The following is a 13,038-nucleotide window of genomic DNA, read 5'->3' as shown; positions in this document are numbered from 1 at the left end:
GCTATTATTATCACAGTGGGAAACAGGGATCCTGCCAGGCCCACAGGCGTCCAGGAGGCGGTCAGCACAGACCTCCTCCCACGTCATCTGAAAGCAGCTCCCTCAGCACAGCCTGGGAGCGCGGAGTCAGGGACTCTGCGCAGCCCGCCACTGTGTCGCCTCGCGCCCTTGAGCGGCTCACTTCCCAGGTTCTCCTGAGTAGACTGTCTGAGGCAGGTTTTGAGTCAGGTTCCCCACTGAAGACTGAAGGGATTCGATCAGACCACCCCGTGGCAGTCCCCCAGTCTTGGCATTCTGCAAGGTATTCCTCTCACAGGACATCTGGCAGAGATTTGGCGTCAGTCAAACCTCAGTTTGCCCAATATTACCTCCACTTCTTCTGAACTCAGTACTTCTATATACAGTACTAGGGTTAATAATCCCCACCTTTAAATCGAGACTGTTGACACAATGGAAAGAACGTGGGTCTTGAATCAGATAAACTCGAGTTTGAATACTGGTGCTGCCATTTGCGAGGCAAGTCTCTTCCTCTCTCTAGAAGCCTCAGTTTCTTCATCTGTGAAATAGGCATTTAGCACCTGTCGTGAAGACCTGGAGAGGTAGGAGACAAACCATGCATCATACCTGCATGTAGTGGAGGGTCAGCAGGTGGCAGCTCTTACTATTATTGTGCTTATTTACTCTAGAATAATTGTCTGATACCGTCTCCAATTTCCGCCACTGTGCTCGTCCTCTCTGGGGCTCTGACGCTGGGGTTCCTCCTGCCTCTCATCAGAGGTGGGGCTTCTACAGCTGAAAGCTTAATCCAGAGGCGTCTCAGCGACTGCAGCAAATTCCTTTCAGTCTGCAGAGCCCATGGTTCCCGCAACTCTTCCTGTTGAAAGGTGTGCGCTCAACTACATGTGATGTGTCCTCAAATACACAGTACCCTACGCACCCTCCTCTCCTGGGATCCTAATTCTGGTTCATGCTTTGTAGTGGACATAAAGCCATCCATTCTTCGCACGATTTGAATCTCAAATTTTCCCACGATCTCATCCATTGCCACCTTTTGTCCTTGTGTGCTGCTGCGCAGCTCGGACCATCTATTCGGAAGAGCATGTGACACTGAAAGGGACTGGAACCTCTGAATCTTCGAGCTGGAGGGGAACGAAGGGGACTTAGCTGAAGCTTCTTCTGGTGCTACCCCACCATTCGGCCTATTCTTACTTACCTCCAATGATGGGGAATTCACTAAACACAAAGGTGGATCATTTCATCATCCACACAGTTATCAGTTAGCTGCCTGGCTCACTTGATAAAATGTCACTCAACAGCAACAAAACAGCTTCTCTCATGGGGAAGACATCTGTGAATCATAGTTCTGAAGAACAATGCTGTTTTCTTATCCACCTCCTTCCCCAACTCTGAACTTTGTGGCCACAAAAAGTGGAGATATGACATTTTTCTCTAAAATAACAAAACTCTGTTAATGTGTCTCTTTTATTCACTCACCCGCTAGACATTCCCATAAAGAATCTACTTTAGATGCCCACAAAGAATGCATGGTCAATTCTAAACATAATTAGTTAGCTTCCAGAACGAGGAGGAGAAGCATTTATGGACACACATAAATCACGTCCTTGGCTTAATATCCTCTTCTACTTTCCAAGAGGGAACCCGGAGCAATTTCAGGACACGACTCGGGGTGACATTGTTTTCCTTGTGTAGCTTCAGAAACCGAGGAACGGGGAAGCGAAGGTCACCCAAGAAATCAAGGGCAAAGGCATGCGCTAAATCCCAGGAATCTCAGACCTCCCGGCGCAGTAATTGATCCTCTAAGATAAATGTTTGTCTTGCTAACCAGGGAAATTTACTGTGGTCCTTACAGAGGGATTCTTGAGGCTCAATATTATAAACAGGGAAACAGGGCCTGGTAATAAGTTGAGTGATTAACTGGCAGAGAAAGCTTTCAAGGAGAAAAGGGATCAATGAGCTGAAGAAAAATCAAACATCTTTTAGAAAGTTTTCCTGCTCCCTTACATAGTTTTAATTCTTCATGCTCAGACTCTTCATTACACATTTTTGAAGTGGGTTTTTATTTTGTTTCTTAGTTTTTGCTTTTTCAGTTCTTTTTCTGGCAAGTTTACTTGATTGCATCTCCAACTTAGATAATTCCTCAGGTTGAATTGAACTTAACCTTTGCCCAATGAAGCAGAACAGCCTCCTGCTTATCTGAAGTAAATGGGACCGAGAGGCCGTGGAATAATCAGAAACGTAATCAGAAATGGCTGAGATAGAGCACATGCTGCTTTTCTGCCAAGGAAAGGGGCACAAGGAGGAATAATGTCGAGGTCACGGGATGCAGGTGGTGGGACAGCTCTGTGAGGCCGACTCCCAGCAGCCTCCCTCCTTTGAGGCAGCTTCTCAGAGCAGTGGGAGCGCATGTTTGCGCTGAGTTGTTAGTTACCTGCCCAGCTCTGCCTTGTGCTTGCTGTGTGACTTCAGCAAGTTGGGCAAGCTTTCTGAGTCATGGTCTTCTCAGCCAGCTCTTGCTAACCTGGCAGGCTCCATGGGGGTGGGGGCTGTGTCTGTCATGTTAATTAGTGTTGTCTTGGTGCCTCGGAGATAACAGGCACTCAGTAGTATCTGCTAAATGAATGGATGAAATAAGGGGATCGTCACCAGTGCTGCAGGATCACTGTGAAGATTAAATGAGAGATTGTACATAAAAGCCTAGGACATCTTAGGTGCCCCTTAAACAATAGTGCTTCCATAGCCAGACTCTTTCCATCAGCGTCAGGGCTGAGCAGGAGTCTGCGGTGCACTGTAGGGCCACTTGTCTGCACTTGGGAAAGCTGAGACTCACTCTGTGGATCTGTTTGTTTGTTCATTCACTTCACTTATAGAACTGAGCTGCCTCATAGATGTTATGCACTGTGCTGGGCCATATATCAAGACAGAAAGTCTCTATGATTATGAAGTTTACATTCTAGTGGGAGGAGACAGTGAATGAGCAGACAAATAACTACATGAGTAATTTCACATACTAAGAAAGTGCTATGAGAATAAGAACACAGGTAGTGTGAGAGGGTCCGACAGTGGTGGGGGTGCTACGTTAGATGGGGTGACCAGCTAGGGCCTCTCTGAGGAGATGACAGAGGAGCAGAGACCTGAATGACTGGAAGGACAGAGCCATACTAACTTGGAAGCAAGAGTGCTCTGGAACACTGCTTCTTCCTTGGTTTGTTTTGATGTTTGTTCTCAAAGGGCTTTTTCCAAGGAGAGGGGGGCATGACTTTTATTTTGATATAATTTCAAACTTATAGAAAAGTTCAAAATAGTACAAAGAACTCTCATCTTCTAGATTCACCAACTGTTTATGTTTGCCCCATTCTCTTTCCTGTCTTTATGTATATAAATATATAATATACATATTATACACATACACACACTCATGCACACATACTTTTTTCAGAACCATTTGAGAGTACATGATGCAAACATATTGCCCCATTACCCTATATTTGTGTGTATTTCCTCAAATAAGAACACAGTCCATAATTAAATTTGTCAATTGCTCCAACAATAACCTTTTAAAATTACACATATTTTTCCAGGTCCCGGATCACATATTACGTTTAGTCCTCATGTCTCTTTAGTCTCCTCTAATCTGGAACAATTCCTTAGCTGTTGTTTGTCTTTCTCGACCTTGAGATCTTTTAAGAGCGCAGGCCAGTTATTTTGTGGAACATTCCCCTATCTGGGTTTCCCGATGCTTCCTGAGGAGTAGATTCAGGTGATGCCTGTATGGCAGGAATGCCAAGACATGATGCTGTGTCCTTCTCAGTGCATCACAGCAGGAGGCACGTGGTGCTGGTCTCCCACTGTGGGTGATGCTAACTTTGATTGTTGGGTGAAGGTGGTCTCTGCCAGGTTTCTCCTCTGTAAACTTCCTACTTTCCCCTTTGTAACTAATAAGTCATTTGTGGGGAAGTACTTTTAGAATATAAATACCCTGTTCCTCAAACTTTCACCCATTAGTTTTAGCGTTCACGGACAACTTTTCTCACTCCATCTTTCCTTCTATACTTACTAGTTGGCATCCTACTGCAAGGAATAGTTTTTCCTTCTCTCTTATTTATACAATCATTTACTTCTTTACATATGAATCCATCGGTTTTTTATTCAATAGGTTATAATCCACTACTATCAAATTCATCTCAGATTTGACCAGTGAAAGCCCCTTTAAAATGTAGCCCCTGTGTCCTTTTGACACGTCCCCATAGCTTTTCAAGCATTTCCTTGCTTTCTGGCACAAGATGTTTCAGGCTCATCTTCCACTTTCCCTGCACTGGCCCTAGAATCAGCTTTTTCTCCAATGAGCCCAGTTCCTTTTGGTGTTAAAAGATATTCAGAATCCAAAATCGAGGTGCCAAGTGGATTCCTGCTCCCAGGGTGTTATTGCCTCTAGGCTGTCTCAGAGGACAGAGCGGGAAAGCTCAAACTTCAATGTGCACATCAGTCACAGAGGATGCGGTTAAAGTGCAGACTCTGATTCAGTTGGTTGGCTTTAACAGCTGGGATGGTAACAGGTTCTGTTTTTCTAACAAGCTTCCAGGTGATGCTGACATTGCTGGTCCACAAGCCACATCTTGAGCACCAAGGAAGGATAATGTTTCTCAAACTTAGGCGTGCATCGAGATCATCTGGAGGGTTTGTTAAAATACGTATTCCTGGGCTCTACTCTCAAAGTCTCTCATTCAGTAAGCTTAGGGTGGGGACTAACAATCTGCGTTTCTACCAAGTTCTCAGGTGATGTTGCTATTGCTGATCTGGGACCACACTTTGAGAACACTGATAAAGGACATTGGTTCTCAAATGCAGCTACACATTGGAATTCCCAGGGAGTAGTTTTTTTTTTTTTAAATACTTATCCTTAAGGCCCCAGAGATCATGATTTGATTGGTATAGGATGTGACCCAGGCATTGAGAATGTTGTGAACTCTATAAGTGGTTCTATCGCTCAGCACACGTAGAGAAGATTGTTCCTGGAAGAGGTAGGAGCAAAGCAAAGGCCTTTAAGAGGACTGAGCTTGACATTTTCAAGAGCCAACAAGAAGGCCAGGGTGGTAGGGCAGAAGGAGGTGAGGTAGAGGGCGGGGATGGGATCAGGAGGGAATGAGACGGCTTGGACGTGTACAGGCTACTCTGGTGAGATGGGAAGCCACTGGAGGCTTTAAGCAAGGATGACATGACCTGAATGCCCTAACCATGAGCCTCACCCGACAGTCTCAAGGCCAGCTCTCCTCCTGCCGGTCCAGGAGCTTTCTACCCAATGAGTTTCCATTGTGACGAATAAAGGATGAAATAGCTTCACCTCCTTCTCTCAGTGCTCCCCATACTTTAAGTATTGCCCATTGATTTTGTTTAGAATTACTTTCCAAAGCTCTGAAATCCTTGAAAAGTAAGTTTAGGCATAGTAATAAAGTATTATGTCACAGGAGAAGGACCTAGTGGATAGGAGGAATCTCTAATTATTGATAAAGACATGCAGGAGTACTTTGCTTTAATAAGAAAACAATGTATGTTGCACAACAATGTGAATATGCTTAACGCTACCAAACCATTCCCTTAAAAGTGGTTAAGATGGTAAATTTTATATGTGTTTTTACCACAATTTAAAAAAAGATAATATTCATCATATATCTGAAAGACAAATCTGGAAAGCACTGAATTCTTCCATTTGTTAATTTTTATTTGTTCTTCAGGAAAGTTACCATGGGTATTTCAGTACCATATGGAAAACTATATCATACTATTAAGAATAATAAAGAATTTAAGACAAGAATGGAAAAGAAAAAGAAAATATATAAAACCATGAACTTGGGAAATGGATAAAGTCGGGGACCACTCCCTTTAACGAAAGGATTCTTCATGTGAAAGTTTTGGCACCACGTTCGCCTAGGTGACAGCGTCCCTCACAGTGTCACTGGCACTGAAAACATAAGTCATTTGACATGCAGCATTGCAGAAGCAGCACGAGCCTGGAGAGAGAGGCCCACTACAGTCCTTCTACGACTCAATTCCAACAGTGATAATAACTCTGAGATTTTGCTTATCTGCTCTACTCCCTCCAGGCCATTGCGCAAAGTGAGTGTGCTTGGATCGGCCAGGATTCCTGTGACACGATTCACATTCTATTTTGATTCTGGCAGTTGGTAACCTTTCTTCTAGGAAATGGAAAAAAAACCCTGTTGGTGATACTCTATTGTCCTGAGCATGCGAGGGCAGCAAGGCTGCCCCCGGCAAACTGAGCAGAGGCAGGTGTGGCCCCTGGGTAATTTTTAGCAACACTCCCAGGCCGATACTTGACGATGGCCTGCAACCAGCTCTGTCGACCTGCATGAAGATGACCTGCCCTTTCCCTCGGTTATTTGAGCCCTGGGTTTTTCCTGGGCAGGAGTTGACAGTGATGTCATTATCTCGTGATATTGTTGGGTGACCTTGTTCACCGAGCTGGTTCCACTCATTTCTCTTGTACCCTAAAGTTGAACTGAAAGAAACGTTGCCGAGAACCAAGCAGAGGGAGGGTCGAGCCCTGCAAAGGGGAAGCCCCCTTGTCCCCCTCATCTGATTTCCAAAACTTTATCATGACTAGCTTTTATCCAACCCAGTTTCTAGCAATCCTCAGCCTGGAAAAGCCATAAAGAAAAAACAATGCAAGAAGAGATCAATGAGATTATTTTTTAAAATGTTGTAGTAGACTCAGTAAGAAAGAAACCATGAATTCATAAAGAATGTCTTTGATCCTTGTTATAAAGACAGATAAACATTTACGAGTGGTCCTTTCGGACTCTGGACCAACCACAGAGGCCTGGAAGGCAGCTAGGAGACCTGAAGCACTGTGTGGAGCCACTGGTTTACTTAAGGGAAACAGAGATGAGCCGAGCTCCTGCTGCCCAGCAGGCCCTGAGCTACACCCTGTATGGACATCACCTAAGCCTCAGCCCTTCTTCATGCGCTGGGCACTGCCACTACCCTCATTTTATGCAGGAGGAAACTGAGGATCAGAGACACTGGGTCTGTTATTCAACTAGTAAGTTGTGGGGCTGGGATAGGATCACAAGGCTTCTGGACTCCAAATCTGCATTCTTTACCTCGCACATACAATTGTTGGCTTTCAGATACTGTAACCAAGAGTTTTTCAAGAACTCCAAACTTAGGCTCTTTTCATCAGCAACAGAATGATCCCAGGCCTTCCCCCCAACACACAATGTTTAAGCTGAAAGGACATTGCACGGATGAAGACACTGAGGCTGTGAGTAGGTGAAAGTATCTGCTTAACAGAGTGGTGGCGTCTGGCCTCAAACCCCGACAAAGCTCTATCTGACCACCGGTCGCCTGCATGCACAGGTCGGAGTGCTGACAAAAGTCATCTTGTCTGGAGTGCGGCCTTGTCAACAACCTCATTTTAGGTCAACAGGATGTGGGCACAATCAGAAGGGCCTTTTACCTTACAAGCTGCTCCCTGGGGACCAGACGGCACGTTGTTTTCTTTCCTTCTTTGCTACTGGCAGCAATAGATATTGTTGGGTTAGAGTTCCACAAACTGTTTGGATTTAAGGAAATAAATGACACCAACTTTGCAGGCCAACGTTAATACAGTGAGGGCAAACCAAGAAAAGTTGGAAAACAAAGAGCGCAGCGCCACCTGGTGTTGACAAGACTGTGAGTTTAGGTGTGCTCTCTCCGCAAGAAGCGTGGATGCCGGCTCCCTGCGTTTCCCTTCAGGGGAGGAATTGAGGCCCAGAAAGGGTGAGAGGCTTGCCAAAGTTCACTAAACATGGGATGAGAGAGCTGAACCTTGAGTATTTGATTTCGGACTCTGTGTTCTTTCCACAGGCACAACTCGGGGGAAGAAAGCAGTCATTTTCCCCTTCATGAACATGGAATATGAGTTCGTATGTGCTCCAAATGGCAGCTGGTACTCATAAGGAAGACCCCTTCCTTTGAAAAGGGGAGTGACCTTTCTGGTGGTGACGACCTCCGCAAAGGATGTACCTCATTCCTCTCCAGAAGAGAAGAGGATACACAAGAAGCGACGTGCGGAGCCCAAATTCCTACTTCATGGATGTGAAATGCCCAGAATGCTATAAAATCACCGCCGTCTCTAGCCAAGCGCAAATGGTAGTTCTGTGTGTGGGCTGCCAGCCCACAGGAGGAAAAGCAAGGCTTACAGAAGGAGGCAGCACTGTAGTACCCCAATCAAGAAGAGCGGGAAACCATCCCAATAAACACATTTTACACACACACAAAAAATGAAGAAAAGAGAAGGGAAGTGTGGTATTGATGTGCGATGAGAAGGAAGTGGACCGTGCAGCTCTACATGGTGCATAACCCCAGGGGCTGTGGTGCGTGAGCAGCGCTTGCTGGTGTTGAGTCACATGGTGGCCCCGGTTTAGGTGGTAGAACTTGATTAACTTGGACTTGCTTGTGGCCTTGGGCAAGTCTCTCTCACTCTCTTGGCTCTTCCTTCTCATGTGTACAACGAAGGTGCTGAATTACACCTGCAGCTCTGAGTCTCCGCGGTCTGGCCCCTCTGACCTCATCACCACCACCCTCCCTCGGCTCACTCTCCTCCAGCCCACTGGCCTCCGTGCTGACCCGTGACCAGGCAAGACTGTTCTTGCCTCAGAGCCTCTGCACTGGCTCCAGTTGCCTGGACTAATGCTGTTTTGCCAAATCCCCACAGGGCGGACTCCCTCCTGCTGTTTAGATGTCTGCTGAAATGTTACCTCTTTAGACGAACTTCCCCTGAGCCCCTCTGATGTTGTGTCCTCTACCCTGCTCCTGTCAGGCCCATCATCTTACCCTCCCTGTCCTTCATAGCACTTAGCATTGTGTACTCAGGGTGCTTTGCTCAGTCCTCTACTGACAGAGCCTGGCACTTAGTAGACATTTCTAATAATTTTTTAATTGATTGCATTAAATTATTTTACATTCGTGATCCTCCTGATTGCTATCTGGGGAGAAAAAATGTTGGAATAAGATGAACGAGTGACCTTAGCAAACTGAACTGGCCTCCCAACACTACCTCCACTTCTGAGACTTCTGAACTTGGTGTCCGTGATGTGTCGGTAACATTCCAGTCACTGTCATAGGCTTCTTAAATAAAGGTTTTCCAATCCTTACACCTGACCTTAGGGCATAAGTAGGCGCATACCCAGTTGGCAGGCGGCATAGCTGGGATCTGAAGCCAGGTTTCTCGCACGCCACCACACTTCCAGACTTTATGGTCAGTTTTCTATGCCACCAAGGGCAATTCTGGGGGTCCTGTCATCACCCAGAGCCCAGATCCCCACAGCACTGTAGGTGGGTGGGATGAGCACCTAGGAAAAAATCCCTCTGGAGTAATCAGTGTTAGAAACCTCAGTGGGGCATGTTGCTTCGACATCCAGGAAGCTTCTAGAAGCAGCCAAGAAAATAAGAATCTACATGCTCTGGGTATTAAAATTGAGCAATGGATCTAAAAGAATGTTAAACACTTGGCCTTGGCTTCCTAATTTCTAGGTGTTAGTTTTCCATGTAAATTGATAACTAGTTAGATATCTACAGCTGGCATATACTGCTATGTATACTGGCATATACTCAGCTAAATGGTAATGGGAAGAAGACGGCTAGAAGAGCAAAAAAGTGAAAAGCATTGTCTAGTTGTGGGGAGGATAACACAAGTATCTGGAAAACAATGTGCCAAGTCCACCTTCGAAAGTACCATTTGCCCTGAATGGATAAAGAAGTTGTGGTGTATATAGGTATATATACATATAGTATATACACATACACAGATATGTATATATAGATCTATAGTGGAGTATGTCAGCCATGAGACAGAAGGAAATCCTGCCTTTTGCAAAAACATAGATGGACCTTGAGGGCATTATGCTAAATGAGATAAGCCAGACAGAGACAAATACTGCAATGCCACCACTTATATGTGGAATCCAAAAACAAAACAAAACAAAACAAAGTAAAACCCTTAGAAACAGAGAGTAGAAAATTGGTTACCAGGGGCTGGGGGGTGGGGGAAATAGGGAGAGGTTGGTAAAAGTGTACAAACTCTTCAGGTATAAGATGAATAAGGTCTGAGGCTCTACTGTACAACACACGGTGATTATAGTTGGCAACACTGTATTACATAACTAAAATCTGCTGAGAAAGTGGAACTTAAATGTTCTCAGATTAAATAGAAAAAAAGATAAATGCGTGAGGTGATGGATGTTAAGTAACTAGATGGTGGGAATCCTTTCACAATGTATACAGGTACCAAATTTCCATCAGGCCCAGCCATCAAATAGGTCTAACCTCCATCCACAGACTTCCTCTCAAGGTGCTCCAGGGCCTCCTGCTAGATTCCAGAACAATGGCTTCCAACCAGTGTCTCCACTATGAAGTGTGTTCCAAGAAATTTATTACCAAGAATCAAGTGCCAAAGGGGTTTATCTTTCTATACAGACTACAAGTTACCTTACATAATAGGTATTCTTAGTCTCCAGCTCCCATCCACCCCTTCCTCTGTGCCCCTTCAGAGAACTGCCCCTCTCCAAGCTCAGACGGTATGGTGCAGGTAGGGAGAAACCTCCTTAGTTCCAGGATAGGCATGTGGCTCAGACCTGGCTAATCAGAGCCCTACATTCCCATGGCATAATGACTGGCTTTGGACTGGCACATGAACCAGTGGAGGAGAACGCGACCACTGCAGCTGGCAGGCAGGTAGGTTGTAAGCCTGGATCGCTCCAGGGTGGGGCTTGCCCAAGAATGACACCCACGTAGTTCAGCAGAGTTGAGTGACAGGAACATCAACTGAGCCTCTTGATCCTGCCAGGGTAAGTCCCGGAATTTTCAGTTACTTTCTCTGTCCAAGCAGGTGAGCCTTGGTCACAGCTGGCAACTGCTCACACAACGGAGCACTCCTCCCCTTGTGACTGCAGGCGAAGAGCAATGTGGGCAACAGGTAAGCATTCTGTGTTATAAAGGGGTGTGGGGAACCACTTTCTGTCTCTCAGTGTGCAGAACGACCCTTCTAGTTTGGGCAGATCTTCAAAAATTCTATTTGAAACGTGAAAATTGTTCATTTGTAGCCAATGATTTTGGTCTAACTTGGGATACTCAAGTTACTTGGGTTTCACGTTGGGCACATTTCATCCAGGCTTACAACCTACCTCCATTTACAACCTACCGTTTGTCTGTCCATCTTTCTTTGTGGGAGGGAATGACGATTCCTGACAATCTCTCAGGAAATCACCAAGACAGGGCTGTAGGTATCGGCATCTGTTTGAGATGGTCAGATGTTACCTATGTGACACCGTGCTGCAGACACTACCAGTCACCAGCTCCAAGGACGGGCTTGCCAGCTTGCCAGAGCTCAGAGTGCTATGCAGCCTCTGAAGTCCAAGGCATGGCTCCTGGGGGGCCCTCTGACTGCATAAGCCCTCAGAGGGCAGCACCCGTGCAGACCTGTAGAGGAAGCCTTGATTGGAGGACTGTGGTAGGACGCTGCCTGGGCAGTCCCTGTTGTGGACTGAATCCCAGCTCCAACCCTCCAGGCAGGTAGACCCGAGCTCCAAAAGGGGTCACAAACCCCACACTGCTTCCTTTCCCTCTATCTAGTAACACGCAGATGGTTATCCTGCAACTAATCTTTCATTGCCCCTCTCCCTATACCTTAGCAGCTAGGAAGGAAGTGGACATTTGTATGTTGCAGTTGGTTTTTACATGCACATGAAGGTAACTGTGTCAGATTTTAAGGCTCATGGTTTTTAGAAACAAGTATGTGCAAACAATAGTCCTCACAGCCAAAAGTTCTAGTGTAATCTATCAGTTTTAGGAGAAAAAGGAGAAAGATGACGAAGAACTGAGTAGAAAGTGTCCAGAAATTAAACATGGATATCAGAAGCCACTAAAAATAAACTCAATGCTGGAGAGACTTGGAGAGTGCGGCAGAGCAAGGGGGCCAGATGGCCAGTCATGCCATGGCTGTGGTGGATATTAGGAGCCAATTTACTACTGAGTCAGGGTCTCCACTCAACGCCTGCCCCACACTCCCACAGGTTCACATCCTGCCTTGTGCTGTGTGACCCACAGGCAAGCACTTTAAGCTCTCTGAGCTTCAGTTTCTTCTAACATTCTGCAGGACAAAGTTGCTGTAGGGATTACACAGGAATATGTATACAAATTGCTTTTGCCTGGTGTACTTTGTTCAACGAACGATGGTAATTATGATGCTCTATCATCATCATCATTTAGGCAAGAGTTCTACTCAGAAAGGGTGATCCTAATGATTGACCACTTGCTGCCATCAGAACCACAGGTCCCATTTATTTTAACAGTGAACAGGTTGCTGTAAACAGGTTACCTATCAGGACTACTGAAGCCTGAGGACCAAGGGTGGGGGGCAGAAGCGAAGGGAGGTTCTCTCCCGTCTGTGCATGTAAGATAAAACCTCCGTCAGCTCACCGATGCTTATTTTTCCCTTCTCCATTAGCTTGCAGGGACAGCTACAACAAATAATGAAAATGAGACCTTTTTACACAACATCTACTGAAAGCATCTTTCTTGCACATGGCTTAAAATACTGTGCATGTATGTTAGCATATCGTGTTGATAACGGATTAACAAACACACATTCAGCCTATTTACAAACAAGCCATTCACATATTGGATTTTCTATATTTCAAAATGGAATAATAACCTATATAGCGGAGTACATCAGGTTCTAAGCCCCATGTTAACTAAGTTTCAGAGACTGTTAACAAGTTTAACACATACCTAGACATCCCCCCTTACCTTTCAAGCATTAAGTACTGACTGACTGAAGCTAGAAATAAATATAGCTTTGCTTTCAGCCACTTTCAGTTTTATGTGCCACTGAGATGTTGTTTTAGACCTCTCATGATTAATGGCCTGTGATCCACAAGTGGGAAGATGGTTTCTTCGAGTCACAAAATATGGGCAGCATTGGGAGCTATGACCAAGCTGAACCACACAGTTATGTAACTG

This window comes from Equus przewalskii, chromosome 15 (genome assembly GCF_037783145.1).
Source record: "Equus przewalskii isolate Varuska chromosome 15, EquPr2, whole genome shotgun sequence".
Taxonomy (NCBI): domain Eukaryota; kingdom Metazoa; phylum Chordata; class Mammalia; order Perissodactyla; family Equidae; genus Equus; species Equus przewalskii.
The sequence above is the reverse complement of the archived record's forward strand: the minus strand, read 5'-3'. Positions refer to the sequence as shown.